This window comes from Psittacula echo, assembly GCF_963264785.1.
Source record: "Psittacula echo genome assembly, chromosome: 6".
Classification (NCBI taxonomy): Eukaryota; Metazoa; Chordata; class Aves; order Psittaciformes; family Psittacidae; genus Psittacula; species Psittacula echo.
In genome coordinates this window covers 49,787,422-49,804,821 of record NC_137743.1, presented here as the reverse complement: position 1 = coordinate 49,804,821, position 17,400 = coordinate 49,787,422, and positions in this window count along the sequence as shown.

The window sequence follows — 17,400 nt, the reverse complement described above, 5'->3', positions numbered from 1 at the left end:
CCTGGTTAGAGGTCAAATCCTGCAGCAAAGCATGGAATAGTTATGGAAATATTTTAAGTTTTGGAATCAAGCACATGACAGAAAATGAACTTTTCATAAATGGTGAGGTTTATAAAAGCCCTGTCCTATAGCTGCTGAAGAGTGAGACTTTGAAACAAAAGCAATGGAGATGACATCTTGTTCTTCAGCTGCTTATTGATGAGTAGCTGAAAGTAGTAGTGTCAGACCTAGTTTTTGTAAATGAGTAGCATTTTTAGATGTAAATACCACTTGTGTTGTTATCATTGTTCTCTGTAGAGTGGTTCTTAATCTCCAGAAGTATCTGGATACTGTCAGTTTAATGTAATCAGCAGCTGAGCCAAGTAGGGGAGGTTTTTTTGAAGTTGCTTATACAGAAAGTTACTACTTAATTGAAGGCAGAGGGAAAGAAGTTTGCTGTGGCTGACTCTTTTCTATTACTAATATTTGCAATTAAGTTATTTACTAGTACTAGCAGTTAAGTGGGCACTTGTTTTGGGATAGAGATTAAACAATCGATAGGATGCAATTTCAAGACAAATTAAACTAGGAATCTAATTTATCTGCTTATGAATATAATAACTTGACCTGAACCTTACAGCTCAAAGGATAGTATTGCTGGTGTTAGCTTGGTTACCTTGGTGTAGAAAAACAGAGGAGAACCTGCTCACAACCACTTTAAGTATCTGATGTTAATCCACTCAGGCAAATACTGGAGGCTTATTTGATTTGTCTCTTCATAGTGGACAAACTTAAGTTCTTTGTGTGGGAAAGACAACTTCAGCTAGGCAAAATCAGATTTTTGCAGTTTGCAATACTGGCAAAGCCCTATATTTGTTACAGAAGTACTGGTGTCTGTTTGATGTGATACAGTGAATGCAGCCTGTCTTAACTAAAATACTTTAGTACTGAAATTTCTAAGGAAAGTTGCCTAAACAATGATTTACTGCAAGTCTGTAATCTGTCTTGTTTGTTTATCCGGGCACTCTTATGGCTGGTGGTGTAACAGCTAACGTTGTAGCTCTGAATGAGCTATTATACTGAAGTATGGTACCAGATTATTAATGATACAGATAACTTACCTTAACAAAAGATATATCCTCTATACTTTGTAACTGCCCTGCTGTCTAGATCTAGTATGTGGAAGCTCAAGCTGAGCATCATTGTGATGCTCAAGTTTTGGCCATCTGAAACTCCTGTTTATACTGGTAGAAACATGAGGTGCCTTGCACTTCTGGGGTTTACCTCATTGTGTAATTGTCCTGGGTTCAGCAGTAGCAGTCAATTGGCAGCTCTATTTATTGATAGTGTTTTGATTGTGTATGGAGAGTTGAATTGCTGTAGCACACTTGTCTTTAGTTGAGGATACCGTAGTGCTTGGCTTTGCTGGTTCCTAATTTTTTATTAGGATGTTTAGACAATTGAATTGTACCAGACCAACAGCTGGATATGGGCCCACTAGGTGATAGCCAGCATATTTTTCATAGCTGCAGATGGAGAATGATTAGCTGTAAATAGAAAACATTGTAACTTTGCTGAAGTGACTAGAAGTCAATGTATTAAGTGTTTTCCCTCCCACTGTGTGTACAAGAGATTTAATACTAAGTTACTTGATAACTTGATTAGGAAGTGCTCCCTTAACTGTTATTACTAGTAAATAGGTAACCTTTATGGGCTTCTATAGCAGTAGTGAACATCTCTAAAAGCTCCACAAGTTTGCAGTAGCTTTCTCCTGAATGCTGGAAGAACTGGGGTTGGAATTACTTTATATAAAACAGTCTGCTCTTGGTTAAAGTTCCATAATGTTGTATCAGTATTATCTCCAGTGTTGTATCTGTTGCTCAGTAATGTGTATTCTACTGCAGCACAGGCACACCCTAGCAGGGAATGATAAACTTACTGTTTTACTTAACTTGCTTGTCCTCTATCCCATTAAAAAGTAGTGCAGATGAAAGTTTGGTGTATACAAAAATAACATTTTTACAAAGGATCAAATCAGGGTTTCAGTGTTTCTTTAAGTTTCCAAGTGCTAGCAAGCTTTGTTCTTTCCAAAATAGCCAGTCACCTAGTAGATACTTGTAGACTGAGCTCAGCTGCTTTTATTTTACTCATTAGTTAATTTTACTTTTAACAGGTATTACCATCTACTGCTTTTAAAGTAGGTGGTTCTTAAAAATAGAGATTTTTCACAGGGAACAAAGAAAAGAACGAACTTGACTTCTTAAGCCCTTGAATGGGATAAATACTGTAAAATCTTGTGTAAAAAGAAACCTGTACCTCTTCATCTGGTCATGCAGGTGGCGGGGTCAGAGGTGGTCCTTCCTGGACCAGTACTTTTAGCATTGCCTTTGTGCACCTGCACTGCAGGTGGTTGACTTTTGCTCCAACCAGATTTCTTGTTCCCAAAGCAGTGTCTGTTTAAAACTTGGTCTGACATGACTGTTTTCAGCCTGGTCAGCAAGTTCCAGCTGCTCTGTTGGCTCTATTAAGCCATCTGGTAATTGGTTTAAAGGAGAGAAACAAAACAACCCCCACCCACAATTTACCTATCTACCTACCCAGCTCTGAAAGAGTAAGGCTGAGCATGGTAACTCATAATCCATATCCACATCCCTCACTACGTGGATTATAGTTGTACCTAGAGGCTTCGATAATATTAGCCTCAGATGCTGTCTGTCGTAACACAAGTTACAACTAGGGCTAATTTGTCAGTACTGGAAAAAGACTGTCAGTACTAGGGAAGGGGTATTATCAATTTGAGCTGCTAAAGCTCAAATAAAACTGTTGCATTTCAGTGTTTAATGCAACTGCAGTTACTACAACCAGAAGAGTATATTTACTGCAAGCATCAAAACAGTCAATTGGAACACGACAGTTTTCCAGGAAATGACATTACCTGCAGCTTTACACTGCCTGCAGTTAGTGACAGAAGGAATAAGATTATGATGTGTGCGACAAAAGGAAGGTGGCTAATGATTAAAAAAAAAAAGATCTTATTAAATGGAGGAGAATGCTACACACCTCTGAACAATTAAAGTTGGAAAATGTCCCTTATGCATAAGTTGTCTTCTGACTGACGACTAAAACTGCTATTAACTAAATCACTAGAGCAGCTCAGGGAGGCACCAGGCTTTTCAGGGCTGATGAGGCACTGACCTGGGATGGTCCTGCAACAGCTGGTAAATGCATGTTTGATCTAATTCCTACTGTGCTAAAAAAGGATTGACTAGCTTTTCACTGCTGCGTGTAGATCTCTTTTCAGCATCTATATAATCTGTTTCCTCCAGGAGGGAGAGGATGTCAAGCTATTGTGACACTGCTAAAAAGGATCATGTAAATAACCTCCCCTTCTATTAACTACCTAAGGAACCTCCTGCTTGTCCTGGAACATGCACCACAAGTGCTTCTTTGCTATTTCCTCTGTTAAGGCATGGGGTAGGTCTAAGACTTACATTGGCTTAGACAGAATGGGAAATGTAACTGCTGGAGTCATAAAGATGTCTATTCAGCCAGATTGCAGTTGTATATTTGCTACACTTAAAATTACTTTTAAGCAGCAAATTAAACTTCTGCAGCAAACGATTGAGAACTTACTAGTGTTCCTGTATCAGTATCTGGGGTTACTTCTGAAAAGCCAATTTTGAGCAGCAGTATTTCCTGCTTGGTGTCTACAGACCTGCATGACAACGGAGCACAGCTATTGGCTCTTTGGTTTTATTTTGCATCAGCTTTGTAAAGACAGTAAGTGAAAGCTGATACAAAGGCCATACTTCATTAAGCCTGATTACCCATTCTCAACCAAGCTCCTTGCATTATTTTCTGACGAGCTGCATCAATTTATGGGGTAATGTAAACACTTCCTATTGATTTTACCACCAGCTGCTCTAGTTTGCATCTGCTGTGTCAATGACTGATTTCAGGTAATGACTCTTGGTTTGGTTCCCACTGTGTGTTCCTGTATTGTCTCCTCACATGTAGATGTCAGCAGGTGTTCACCTCTTTTGTTGGGCATATTTTACTTGAGCATGATCTGCTGATTATTTCAATATATTTTCATTGTGTTTGAATCAATAGCAGTGTTTATTGCTGCTGCTGATAAACTGACTAATTTCAAACATATATAGCCAGCCTATAAGTGGCTTGCTGTCTTTAACAGAAGAATTGGAACAGGTAGCTGGTCTCTTCTAGTTGCTAAAGTAACAGGCATTCTGCCTTTGAGCACAATTAGTGGCTTTACAGGATTAGTTATATTCAGTTCTTTGAATTTAGTAAAAGCCTTTCTGCTGACCTCTGTAGGATTTAGACTAGACTGCTGGAGGGGGTTGTTTAGGAAATATGTTCCCAAACTATTTTAAATGGTAACCTATTGAATTAATTTGTAAAAAGTCCTGCCTAAAGTCCACAGAATAAGCAGTATGTGCAAAGTAACATGTTTGTGGCAGAGTCAAGATCTGTGATCTTGGTGATTTCCAGCAAGGATCATTAGTCCTGGGTGCACATGCTTTGACTTGCTTAACAAGCAATGCCCCATGGGCTCCTTCTAATCCCAGTGGGGCTAAAGGAGCTTCCTTGTCTATTTTCTCTGCACCTACGGCTTGTCTTTATACAAGACCCATTAGCTGTCACTTTTCCTGCCAATTGTTGATCTTTCAGGAGAGTCATTTTTGCCTAAAACAAACAAACAAAAAAATTTTTTATGTCATTAGAAACCCTCCCTGCTATTTCCTCCATCTCCCCTTCAGTGCTACTGTTCCCTTCGGTTATCTGAATCTATTGACTTAACAGGCATCAGAGATAGACATTTTTCACTTCTGACTGATTAGAAGCAGAACGTCATAATCAGACCAAGGCCTGGCTGTGCCCGTCTTGCTTCCAATGGGGACTAAAGGCAATGAGGAGGGTTATCTAATACCTGAGGTTGTCACATTTTGACAGGAGAGATCACGTTCTAAAATGCTCCCAATTGGTGGCATGGGGGGATAAAAGGAAAGGTCAGTCCTTTTCACTCTGTATGCTTTCTTAATGGATCATACTGTGAGGAGCTTACTGCTGTGACCTAGTAGGTCTTGAGACCTGGAGGGATCAGAAAGGATTTGACTAGTTGAAGGAAGGCAGGGAATAGCCTAAGTCTCCTATTATCCTTCATGGGTCATTTTTGCTCCCCACAGGATCTTGACCTTTTTTGTGTTATTGGAGAACAGTCACTCATCACGTAGTGTTAGCAAGTCCTTGAGCCTCTATGCTCCATTTCAACCCCTTACTCTGTAAACTGTGGACAGTAGTGTAAATATTTCAAAGCTGTTTGCTGAACCATGTTTGCTCTGGACTCTGAACATATATTGTATTACAAATGTGCCTGACACCTGTCAGTTCTCACCACCCACCCCCGCCCCAGTGCATATACGTGTTTCTGAAATATCTTTTAACTCACTGGCTGCAAAAATGGAGGAGGAGTTCTATTATATTTGTCTTGATTTTATTTTAAAACTATAATCTGAGGATGAAGAATAACAGCTCCTAAGAATTACCTCACCCAGCTCAGAATCTCATCCTGAGATATACTGGGACTATGGACTTGCTGGGAAGTTAGGAGTTGCTTGGCATCCTCTGGTGACAGGCAGAAGGATAAAAGAAGTGAAACAGTGTAGAATATTTAAAATAGGCAGATGGATGAGAAAGCTTCAACTATTTCATGTTCCCAAAGAGAAAAAGACTTCTGGGGAAGCCTTTCTTAAAAGTTTTCTGAGAAATAATTATGATTTTAATAGTAAAAATTGAAAAAAATACGGGGAAGTTTGTTGGATTTTTTCTTTTCTAATCGCATTGCAGAAATCTGGTACTTTTCATTTCATCAGTAATTAATACATTTTATTTTCTTTTTCAGTATTTGGGGCTTAATACAGAAATGAGTGTAAATAAAAGCAATGGAGCTGTAAGAAATACTATTTTGGATGAAATATGACATAGTTGTCCTGTTCAGCTGCAACAGTTTTTTTTTCTCCTTCCTAGTGGCTGATACAGTGCTGCTCCAGTAAACAATCGGGTTTACTGAACTGTGTGGATCAGATGGCCTGGTACCATCAGTCCCACAGGAGTATAAGGCTCTAGTAGATACCAGTGCACAGTGTACCCTGATGCCATCAAGCTGTCAAGGGGTGGAACCCATCTATATCTCTGGAGTGACAGGAGGATCCCAAGAGTTGACTGTACTGGAGGCTGAGATCAGCCTGACTGGGAGGAAGTGGCAAAAGCACCCCATTGTGACTGGTCCAGAGGCTCCATGCATCCTCGGCATAGACTACCTCAGGAGAGGGTACTTCAAAGACCCAAAAGGGTACCGATGGGCTTTTGGTATTGCTGCTTTGGAGACTGAGGAAAATGAGCAGCTGTCCACCTTGCCTGGTCTCTCAGAGGATCCCTCTGTTGTGGGGTTGCTGAAGGTCGAAGAACAAGAAGTGCCAATCACAACCACAACAGTGCACCGGCGGCAATATCGTACCAATCGAGACTCCCTGATTCCCATCCATAAGCTGATCCGTAGTCTGGAGAGTCAGGGAGTGATCAGCAGGACCCGCTCACCCTTTAATAGCCCCATATGGCCAGTGCGAAAGTCTAATGGAGAGTGGAGACTAACAGTAGACTATCGTGGCCTGAATGAAGTCACACCACCATTGAGTGCTGCCGTACCGGACATGCTAGAACTCCAGTATGAACTGGAGTCAAAGGCAGCCAAGTGGTATGCCACGATTGATAATGCCAATGCATTCTTCTCAATTCCTTTGGCAGCAGAGTGCAGGCCACAGTTTGCTTTTACTTGGAGGGGCGTCCAGTACACTTGGAACCGACTGCCCCAGGGGTGGAAACACAGCCCTACCATCTGCCATGGACTGATCCAGAATGCACTGGAACAGGGGCAAGCTCCAGAACACCTGCAGTACATTGATGACATTATTGTGTGGGGTGATACAGCGGAAGAAGTCTTTGAGAAAGGGAGGGAAATAATCCAAATCCTGCTGAAAGCTGGTTTTGCCATAAAACGGAGTAAGGTCAAGGGACCTGCACAGGAGATTCAATTTTTGGGAATAAAATGGCAAGATGGACGTCACCAGATCCCTACAGATGTGATCAACAAAATAACAGCAATGTCTCCACCAACTAATAAGAAAGAAACACAAGCTTTCTTGGGTGCTGTGGGGTTCTGGAGAATGCACATCCCAAATTACAGTTCGATTGTAAGCCCTCTCTATCATGTGACCCAGAAGAAGAATGATTTTAAATGGGGCCCTGAGCAACAACAAGCCTTTGAGCAAATTAAACATGAGATAGTTCATGCAGTAGGCCTTGGACCAGGCTAGACCGGGCCAGATGTAAAAAATGTACTGTACACTGCAGCTGGGGAGAATGGTCCTACCTGGAGCCTCTGGCAGAAAGCTCCAGGGGAGAGTCAAGGTCGACCCCTTGGTTTTTGGAGTTGGGCATATAGATGATCTGAGGCCAGCTATAGCTGGGAAGATCGCACAGTCCGGTGTGTACCTCAAGGGGATTTAATTTTTGGGTGAAAATAGCCAATGAACTCAGTTATATGCTGTTGCCTGCTATATAACACTTCTACAGCCCATCAGCTAGATGTCCATCTTTGCCACTCTAGGCTTTGAAAAGAAGATATGTGTTGTCATGATCATCAGAAGAGAATAAAATCATGGGAAAAGCTGGCAGCAGCAGCAGGACTCTCCCAGAACTGTCCTCAGGTCATCATTGACTGAATCTGACTTCCCTCTGATCATCATCTCAACAAAGAATGAACTTTGGAACCAGGCAAGCTCCGCAGTGTCATCAGCAGGCAACAATCCAACACTATACACAGTCTCTCCTGCCCTGAAAGATAATAAATTAAAAGAAATTTATTATAAGAAAGATATTATAACAGATGAAGGCCAATATCATGGACTGACTGAACTCAGTGAACTTTATAGGGATGGTGCATAGACTAAGGAATGATATCTGTGTGTGTGTAGATATATATATACACATACATATATATATATATACACATAAAAAAAGACAAAAAGTGATGGTATATTGAAAAATTTAGGACCTGAGCATAACATAAATCTCGTGCAATAAGGGATTAATACTGTCCTGGATTCGTCTGTAACAGTTATTTTCTCATTCTTAGTAGCTGGTGCAGTGCTGTGTTTTGGCTTTAGTCTGAGAACAACACTGATAACACACCGATGTTTTTAGTTGTTACTAAGTAATGCTTACTCCAATCACGAACTTCTCAGTCCCATGCTCTGCCAGTGAGGAGGGGCACGGGAAGCTGGGAGGAAGCAGGGACAGGACACTTGACCCAAACCAGCCAAAGGGGCATTCCATACCACAGCATGTCATGCCCAATATATAAACTGGGGGGAGTCTTCCAGAAGGCCCAGATCGCTGTTCAGGTATCAGTCCAGCAGGTGGTGAGCAATTATATTGTGCATCGCTTGTGTTTATTGTTGGTTCTTTTCCTTTTCCCTTTTTAGTTTTATATTCTCTCTCCTTGATATTTCCTGTTGTCGTTTTATATTCTACTTTAGTTACTTGACTGTTCTTACCTCAGCCTGTGGGGTTTACATCCTTTCGATTCTCCTCCCCATCCTGCCCGGAAGGGGGAAGTGAGCCAATGGCTGCGCAATTCTGAGTTACCGGCTGGGCTTAAACCATGGCAGCAGTTAAGTCCTGATGTGTATTCAGCATGAGAATTATATTCTCAGCATTCCTAAAGTTTCTTTGTTTTGCTTCCCTCTCAACCACGAGGTGTCACTCTGGTACCTCAGCACTGACAACCACTGCAGGGGGGGCAGGGAAGAGGAGAAAAACTGTGACTCTCCTGGCTCCATGAAAAATTGAAGGGTATTTATTTTCTGGTAGGCAGCCAGGCTGAAAATACTGTCTGGATTGAAAGCCTTTCATGAAACATCTGGGCAGTTAAATTTTGCTAACTTCAGAGATGTCCGTACTGACATACTGATTTCTCTCTTTAGTGAGGAATCACTTGGGCTAACACACAAAAGCCTCTGTAAAACTATTTCATGCTGAAATTAATGATCAGAATGACTATACTTAATATAGCAAATATCACAGAAGTGCTAGCCAATAGTTAAACTACAACAGGCTCATAATGAGTATCACAAATCCCTATCAACTTTCCACAGTGGCCAGTTTTGCAGCAGATTTCTTCAAGTCTGCATGCTTAATCTCTAGATTTCCCATTTGGTATTTGATGGGTGTGTGTAAAATTGTGTCTCTCTTTGTTTTGCTGCCTGTCACTCTCTAAATACCTTTCAAAAGTGTCATTAGATTCTCTGCTGGTAAAAAAAACGAAAACCAAAAAACCGCAAAACAAAAACCAAAACAAAACCAAAAACAAGCAAACAAAAAACTCCCCCAAAACCAAAAACAAAACCAAAAAAAACCACCAAACCAAAAAACCCAACCAGACAAACAGAAAACTAAAACAAACAAAAAAACCCCCAACACAACCCCAAGACAAACCAAAAGAGAAAAACCATCCAAACAGTCAAGTTCATAGCATTTGAGAGTGTGGTTCTCAACACCGATTTACTTGTTTTTACTTGTTGATATGGTGTTCTAAGTGCAAAAGCTTTTGGCTAAAGCAGAACTATGTAAAATACTTCCCAGATGACTCAATATGTTCTCAAAGGCATGGGATTATATGGTCACAAGCCTGATAAAACTCACCCCAGTGCTGGTACATGAAGCATTAGGGTTGTTTGTAACTCTCCCCTCTCAATGTACAGAGTGATGTACAGGTACATAACAAGTTTATGCTAATAGTTCTGTTCACTGAGCTGCTTGAGACAGAAATGCAGGTGCTAATGTGTAGGAGATGTACTTTGATAGTTATCCTTGGAAATGGAAAAATACACTAATCATTTCCCAATTCTCATTCAAGTGCTTATAATATGGTCTAGGTATAAGTGCATTTAACACATAGTTAAAGAGCATAAATAAATGTAAATACATAGCTGGTGTCCTCTCCTACAACTTGAGGCTCGGTCGAAGTACTTATTCTGGTAAATGGGGAAAAATACCAATGCTGATGCTTTATATAATGGGGTGATTTTCAAAGACAGGTAAAATCATATAACATACCTATCTCCACAAGTAACATCAGTTCTAAGGACAGAGAGTGAGTACAAACTAGATGAGAGTCCATAGTAAAAGCTATCATTGACTTAACTCAGAGAGTTGCCATACATCTTTCTGCAACTCTTGGAAACCCTGCCAAAGATGGGCTCCGTGATTTAACTCTTACTGCACATCTTCAAAAACCCAGGCCATAAGCCAGATAGTGCTCCTTTCCAACAGGAATGCTTAAACCTTGCAGCTTCAGGTGTTCAGGTGGAGAGACGTGCTCTCATTCACAATAGGTTGCAGCGTGATGAACATCAAACACACACAGATGCAGGTGAGGCACTGGCAAGCACTGGAGGTGGGAATGACCCTGTGTTTGGGGACCTTGAGTTCACAATGAAACTTCACACTGAAAGGCTACAGGGAAAAAAGTATCTATGGAAAATGCTTTTTTTTTTTTTTTCCCCTAGGGAAATGAAATGAATCACAACTAGAGTCCTCTGACTGCTTGTGACATGTACTGTACAAACTAGGCTGGTCTCTTCAAAGCAAAAAACTTTAGAGAAATAAGGTGGAGTTTAATTTGCCTTCATGTCAGTAAAAAAAAATAAAAATCTGGGTCTAACATGGTCTTCTGCAATTAAAAACCATTTCATAGAGGTGAGTAAATTGCTTTGTATAATTTTCTCATGTAATGCATGTCACAGAGTAGTCCTGGCTTAGAAAAAGGCAAGTTAATGGACAATAAGTAGTGCTTGTCCAGGTTTTCCCTTTTTCAAATTTTGAACAAACACCAACTGCTTTAATTAACTTTCAACACTTCTGTATTGTCTTTTGAACTGAAATAGTGTGCATTCTCTGTATATATGTATCAGTTATTTTAAAATAGAGTGTTTGCAAAGGAAAAGATTATATTTTTCAATCGCTCGACAACCAAGGAACACAAAAAAGGTTTTTGCTTTGGCTCCATTGCTTGTTCGATTTGATTTCCTTAGTTCTTAGGATAGGAGTAAGTGGACTTAAAATCTGTTTGGTATTTAGAAGCCTGGAGAATATCTTTGAGCTGTCAAAGCCAATAGTCTCTGTAGATGTGGTTTAGAGAAGCCCTTAAAGTCTAGGCAAGATTTACATTAGCTGTGGCTTTGGTGTTTCTAGCACCATTTCTGCAATGAGTTTCATGTGAACATGACTGTTTGCCAGGGGAAAGCCAGAGCCTGGGGGAAGCTAAAAGAAAACTGCAGGCTCTGTGCCTTCCATCTATAGACCACATATGCCAATTTTCCTCCTCCAAATGTGATTATTACATTCACAACACAAATTGGAGCCGAAACCTCAACAAAACTGGAAACTAAGCTGTTCAGTGTTACCTCCAGCAGACAGCAAAACAAATACATTCCTGCAGTGTGCTTTTCAATGGCCAGCCTCAAACTTCACATCAAACGAATGTGACAGATCATAACACATGCCTTTAAAATACCAGGGAAAGGAAAGCTTCTTCAGCAGCAACCAGATAAACAAAACCAAACCAAAGCCCCAAAATTCTAAAGAGCTTCAAAGTGTGTTATTGACATATTCAAGGCAGCTGTCAGTTTGGTAGTTAGCCCCATTCAGCAATAGTCATTCTTCCAGTCATTCTTTGTGTTTGAATAGGGACTGTCTTGCTGCCTAGCTCTTAAGCCCTGCCCTGAAAGTCTTGTTACTTCAAGTATCTTGGGGGGGAAAAAAACCCAAAATGAAACCAATATGCCACTGCATTTCAATTCTGGCTTGCTAAGATTGAGGAGGAACACAGAACACGGAATATGCTCTCAGGCTTCCTTAATTTACCCAAGGCATGACCAAATGAAAGGGTTATTCTGGGACATGACATTCCCACAAAGTGGCTGGCCTGTACTAGGTGATACATGCTTTAGCCTTTGAGAAATGGGAGAAAATGCAAGTTTAGTTCTTATAAAAAAGAATTTAGAATCTTAGAAAAATCATTCGGGTCACAACAACTGAGCCTTCAAGAAAGGTCCCTGGTCAGCAGGAAAGTTTCTCCCCATCTGCCCCTACAATCTCCAAGTGACAGGCTCACAGCATTTGCCATGATTTTGACAGTGCTTGACCTTGCTGTTTTATTAATTTGGCTTCCAAAGGAAAGCTTTTCCCATTCAGTGGCATCTCTTATAAGGACCCAAATAGCCTTTCACCTATTGAGGAGTGGAAGTCAGCTTTTTAGATGTTACCTGGGGGATTGTGTAATGAGTGTGGTACTAATTCAGAAGGGTTTCAGGCTATGGGAGTTATATGCAAGCTGGAAGAATCAGTGTCAGAAAGATTTGACACTAAAATAAGTTAAGGTTTATTATTATTATTTTATTAAAATTATTTTAATAATTCCTGGCTATAGAAATATGAGCTTTGTGATCTCTATTGGCCCTGTAAGTCTTTCTGATCAGTAACAAGATCGAAACTGAGACATCAATACTGTAGACCTAATGTCCTGTGGCTACATGGAATTATCAGCATCTCTGCTGTCATTTAAAAGGCTTCTGGTTTCATTTTAAAGTCTCTAGGCCTCACAGGGAGACTGGAAGGTGAGAAGCCCCACCATTCCAGTAACTAATTGTACCGGATTCTGGCTTATCAACCTGGATCTGCTGGCAGGACACAGCTGCTGCCTCATGAAAAGTGCCTCAGGTACCACACTGACGAGCAAGCCCACAGACCCATGCCAGCCCTCTGCAAGGGCCTGAAGAGGACAGCATAAGGCTTGGCCCAGCTGTGCTTGTGCTGGCTTCCCCAGCACTCTTGCTCTGAGGTTCATGAGCAGTTTGCTCCCAGATGCCACCTATGACTATCTCATGTTTGCAGCAGCATTGTGCTCTGTAGGCCACTGTCCCATTGGCAAACCCCACTTGCAGTAAGAAATGCTGGCAGGAGCAGGTAAAGGGAAGACATCCAGACAAACCCACACATATCTGTTTCATAAACTACCAAACCATCACTTTCACGGTAGGATGCATATTCCCTACAGCAAGTAAAATTACAGCATGAGGAACATTTACCTAGACCACATATCAGATTGACAAAGCATCCCTGAGAGCTTCATTGTGCTAAAGAAAGCATATAACACCAAGAGAGTCTCAGATGAACACACTTAAAGCATGTGAATATCCCTAGTATTTTCTTAATGTATTTAGTCCCATGCGTATATCCCCTGCAAAACCATAGACTGATAACAAATGCAGCATGTAAGATACGGGTAGATAAAACATCAAAGGAAATGCTTTGGCGAGGAAATGGTGAACCCATCACCTGTGCAGTAGGTCAGAGAACACCATGAAGGATTATTTTTCTTTTATAGTGCAAAGGACAGCAACACTGAAACACACTTTTTCCTCAGATTTTGGTGCCTGATAAAACCAGGGGAAAAAGGTTGTACTTGAACAACTTCAGGAAAGCTTCAGCTGGAGACTGAAGGAGAAGCAGCAGCACACAGAACAAGATTAAACATCACTATCTCTTTCTTTTCTGGTCACCAAAATTCCCTGACCTTTTTTTCTTTAAGATCCTGTTTGAGGCCGTCTTTGAGATCCAAGCTCCAACCTTTACGTAGTGCTGTGGTAGATGACTCCTTGCAGAAGAACACATCAAAGCTTATAAGTAGGTCTCCACTAAGAAATCAGCTTAAAAACATTTTTTTCATTCAAACTCTTTCACCTTGCAGAATGAAAGCAGGAAGATATTCCTGTGCTCAGTAGAACAATATTTGAGCAGAATAAGATGGATAGAAACAATAATCTAAAACCAAGCTAGACCTAAAATAAATCTACTTTCCTAGTAGGTTAAAGCCCACTGAAATAAAGCCCATGGAGTGAGGAAGAAGGGAGAAGGCTGCAAAGGCGTCTGGGAGATGGGAAGGCTATGGAAGCTAAGCAGCAGCAGAGCTGTTACTTCAGAACTTGATGGAGAGTAAGGGTAGTACTGAGAGCTAAACGGAGCAAAAGGAAAGCTGCTTTACATGCTTCACACTTACCTGGCTTAAACTGATATTTTTCTTCTGTTGTTTAAAAAGTGTAAACTGGAAAAAGCGCTCTCCGTTTTCTAAGGTCTATAGGAATCTTCCTTCCTTTGCATGAAACTTCCATCCCATGGCACACCAGTTGTTACATGCTGTTAGCAGTTTAGGTGCGTATTTGTTTAATCCTTTGTTTGCTCATGGACTGAACTAAATGCTCCTTTACAGCTTCCCCTGTCCTGTTTCAGCATTCAAGACTTTGGTCAGCTAGAAACCTTCTTCTTGTGGTTTCATTGGGGTTGGCTTGTACTAGTTAATAACACTGCAGGATGCCTCTTGTAAGGAAATAGTTATAAGCCTGTCATCTTTAGACTTCAGTCTCTGCTCCCTGCTGCTATGCTACACTATTGTGCTAAAGAAAGAGGTGTTTAATTAAGGAGCAAGTAGTAAAACATCTAATAATTGTAGGGATGAGTTGCCATGTGGGATATCTTGACCACAGATCCTAGCTGGTCACTAATAGCAGGGAAAATGCGTTGCTCAAAGTTAGAGGATATTGTTGCTGTAGCTTCAAACAATGAGCAAGGACAAATAGGTGTGGGGCTCTGTGCAGCTGATGTACTTTCAATTAGCTCCCACAGAGTATTTTAATCTCCTATTTTTTCCCTATTCAGTGGGATAATCTACTGTCCTGGGTTCAGCAGTAGCAGTCAGTTTTTCTCCTTTTTAGTAGCTGTTGCAGCACTGTGTTTTTGACTTTCAGCCTCGGAACAGAGCTGATAACACCGATGTTTAGACTGACCAAAGACTTTGTGAGTCTCATGCTCTGCCAGGGAGGAGGAGGGGCCGGGAGGAAGCAGGGACAGGACGCCTGACCCAAACTAGCCAAAGAGGTATTCCATACCACAGCACGTCATGCCCGGGGATGTAACTGGGAGCTACCCGGAAGGGCACGTCCTCTTTTCGGTCGGGCTCTTTTCCGGCGAGCGGTATCATATTTTCTTCCCTTGTTATTTCTCTTATCATTATTATTATTGGTGGCAGCAGCAGTGATTTGTGTTATACCTGAGTTACTGGACTGTTCTTATCTCAACCCGTGGGAGTTACATTCTTTCGATTCTCCTCCCCATCCCTCTGGGGAGTGGGGGGGGGAAGTAGACTGCGTGGTTCTAATTTACAGCCGGGGCTTAAACCACGACAGTTCTTTTTTGGCGCCCAACGTGGGGCCCGAAGGGTTGAGATAACGACAGATCTGACCGGAGTGTGTCTAATCGTATTTGTGATAAGCATTCAGTGTTTTAGATTAATAGTCACTCGTCACAATGCTGATTTATTGGCTCTCAAAGTTGTTGTTTTTGATCTCACAGTCTCAATATGCCGTAGGTTACTTAGAGCCGGTATTTGCTGTGTTGGTGTTTTTCAAGTGTGGGGCTTGGGCTAAGGTTGTTGTCTCGTTGTATTTTGTAGCAATGACTTGTAATACAATAGAAGGATTGATCATGAAACTGATCTGGCTTGTGTTCCCAGTGTGGTCACCACCTTTATACTTTGGGAGGTATATAATACAAATGCTTAGCAACTATACATCTTTTTTCTCCTTCCTGGGTGGTCAACCTATGAAGGAGACATTCTTTTACCCTCCCAGTGCCCCTCCCAGACCGTTTACAGCATCGTTTGAGAGTTTTGAAATTTTTGAGTGGCCTTTTAATATTGTTGAGACCTGTTTGCTGATTGTGATGGGGATCACCATGTTGGCACACATACAGAGTGTGTTTTGTCCACAACCATTACGTCTGATCTCAAGAGTTAAGCAGAGTCGGGTTTGGGTCTTGTCTGGGGTTAGATGACAAAATAGGGGGACCGAGAGATTTTCCCCGAGGCTGGACAGCCATGAGTGGCAAGGTGTGTGGGATAGTATGGGCAAGTATCTAGGTCAGTGGGCCCCTCCAGTGTTTTGGAATTTCACCACCGAACAACTGCAAAATCCAGAAGAATTAGTAAAACACTTAAATGAGGTGTGCTGTCATCCTGGTCATACCAGAGAGGGACAAATCATGTCAACGTGCTGGGGCTTGGCCTATGCCTACCGGGCCTTGTTCAATGCTATCCAGCACCTTCAAAAGGGAAAAAATGTCCCTGGATCTGAGAGCGAAGCAACAGACAGCGCAGCTTCTCCAGCTCCGAGCACAGCAGCTACACCACCCCCAGCGACATGTACAGCCACTACTCAAACTTCGACTGCAACAGACAGTGCAGCTACCCCAGCTCCAAACACAGCAGCTACACCACCGCCAGCGACAAGTACAGCCGCTACTCAAACTTCAACTGCAACAGACAGCGAAGCTACCCCAGCTCCAACCACAGCAGCTACACCACCCCCAGCAACAAGTACTGTTGCTACTCAAACCACAGTGATGACTGCAGCTAAACCAGAGGACCAATTCGTACCAATATCGATTGCCCCTCTACGCAAGAGAAAAAGCAAAAAAGAGGCAAGAAGGGTGAAGCGAGATGAAGAAACAATGTATTCACCACTCAGGACAGCATCTGGTCAGGAGTCATCATCACATGACGAAGAAGAAGAAGAGGTGACTTCTCGACCTCGGACCTCAACCGAGCTACGGAATATGCGAAAAGATTTTACCCGTCAACCAGGGGAGCACATCATCACCTGGTTGCTGCGATGCTGGGACAATGGGGCCGATGGTCACGAACTAGGAGGTACGGAAGCCAAGCAGCTGGGATCACTTGCTAGAGAAGGGGGAATTGACAAAGCAATTGCAAGAGAGAAAAAGTCCCTCAGTCTTTGGAGGCGGCTCTTGGCAGCTGTGAAAGAAAGATTTCCATACAAGGATGATGTTACGAGTCGTTCGGCCAAGTGGACTACTTTAGACAAAGGCATCCAGTCTCTGAGGGAATCAGCCATCGTAGAGATGATTTATCACATCAAACCGAATAACGGAGATACACCCATAGACCCAGATGAAGTCGAATGTACACGACCCATGTGGCGAAAACTTACACAGAATGCACCGTCATCATATGCCCATTCATTGGCAACAGTAACCTGGGGTGACATAGTAACACCAACAGTGGATGAAATGATTCATAAACTCCGAGAGTTCGAAGACAATCTCACCCCTTCCATCATCTCAGCTGTGGAAAAACTGTCCCAGGATGTCAAACAATTGAGGGACGATCTATCTGATTTATCCAGCTCCTCACGTGTACCAACACAG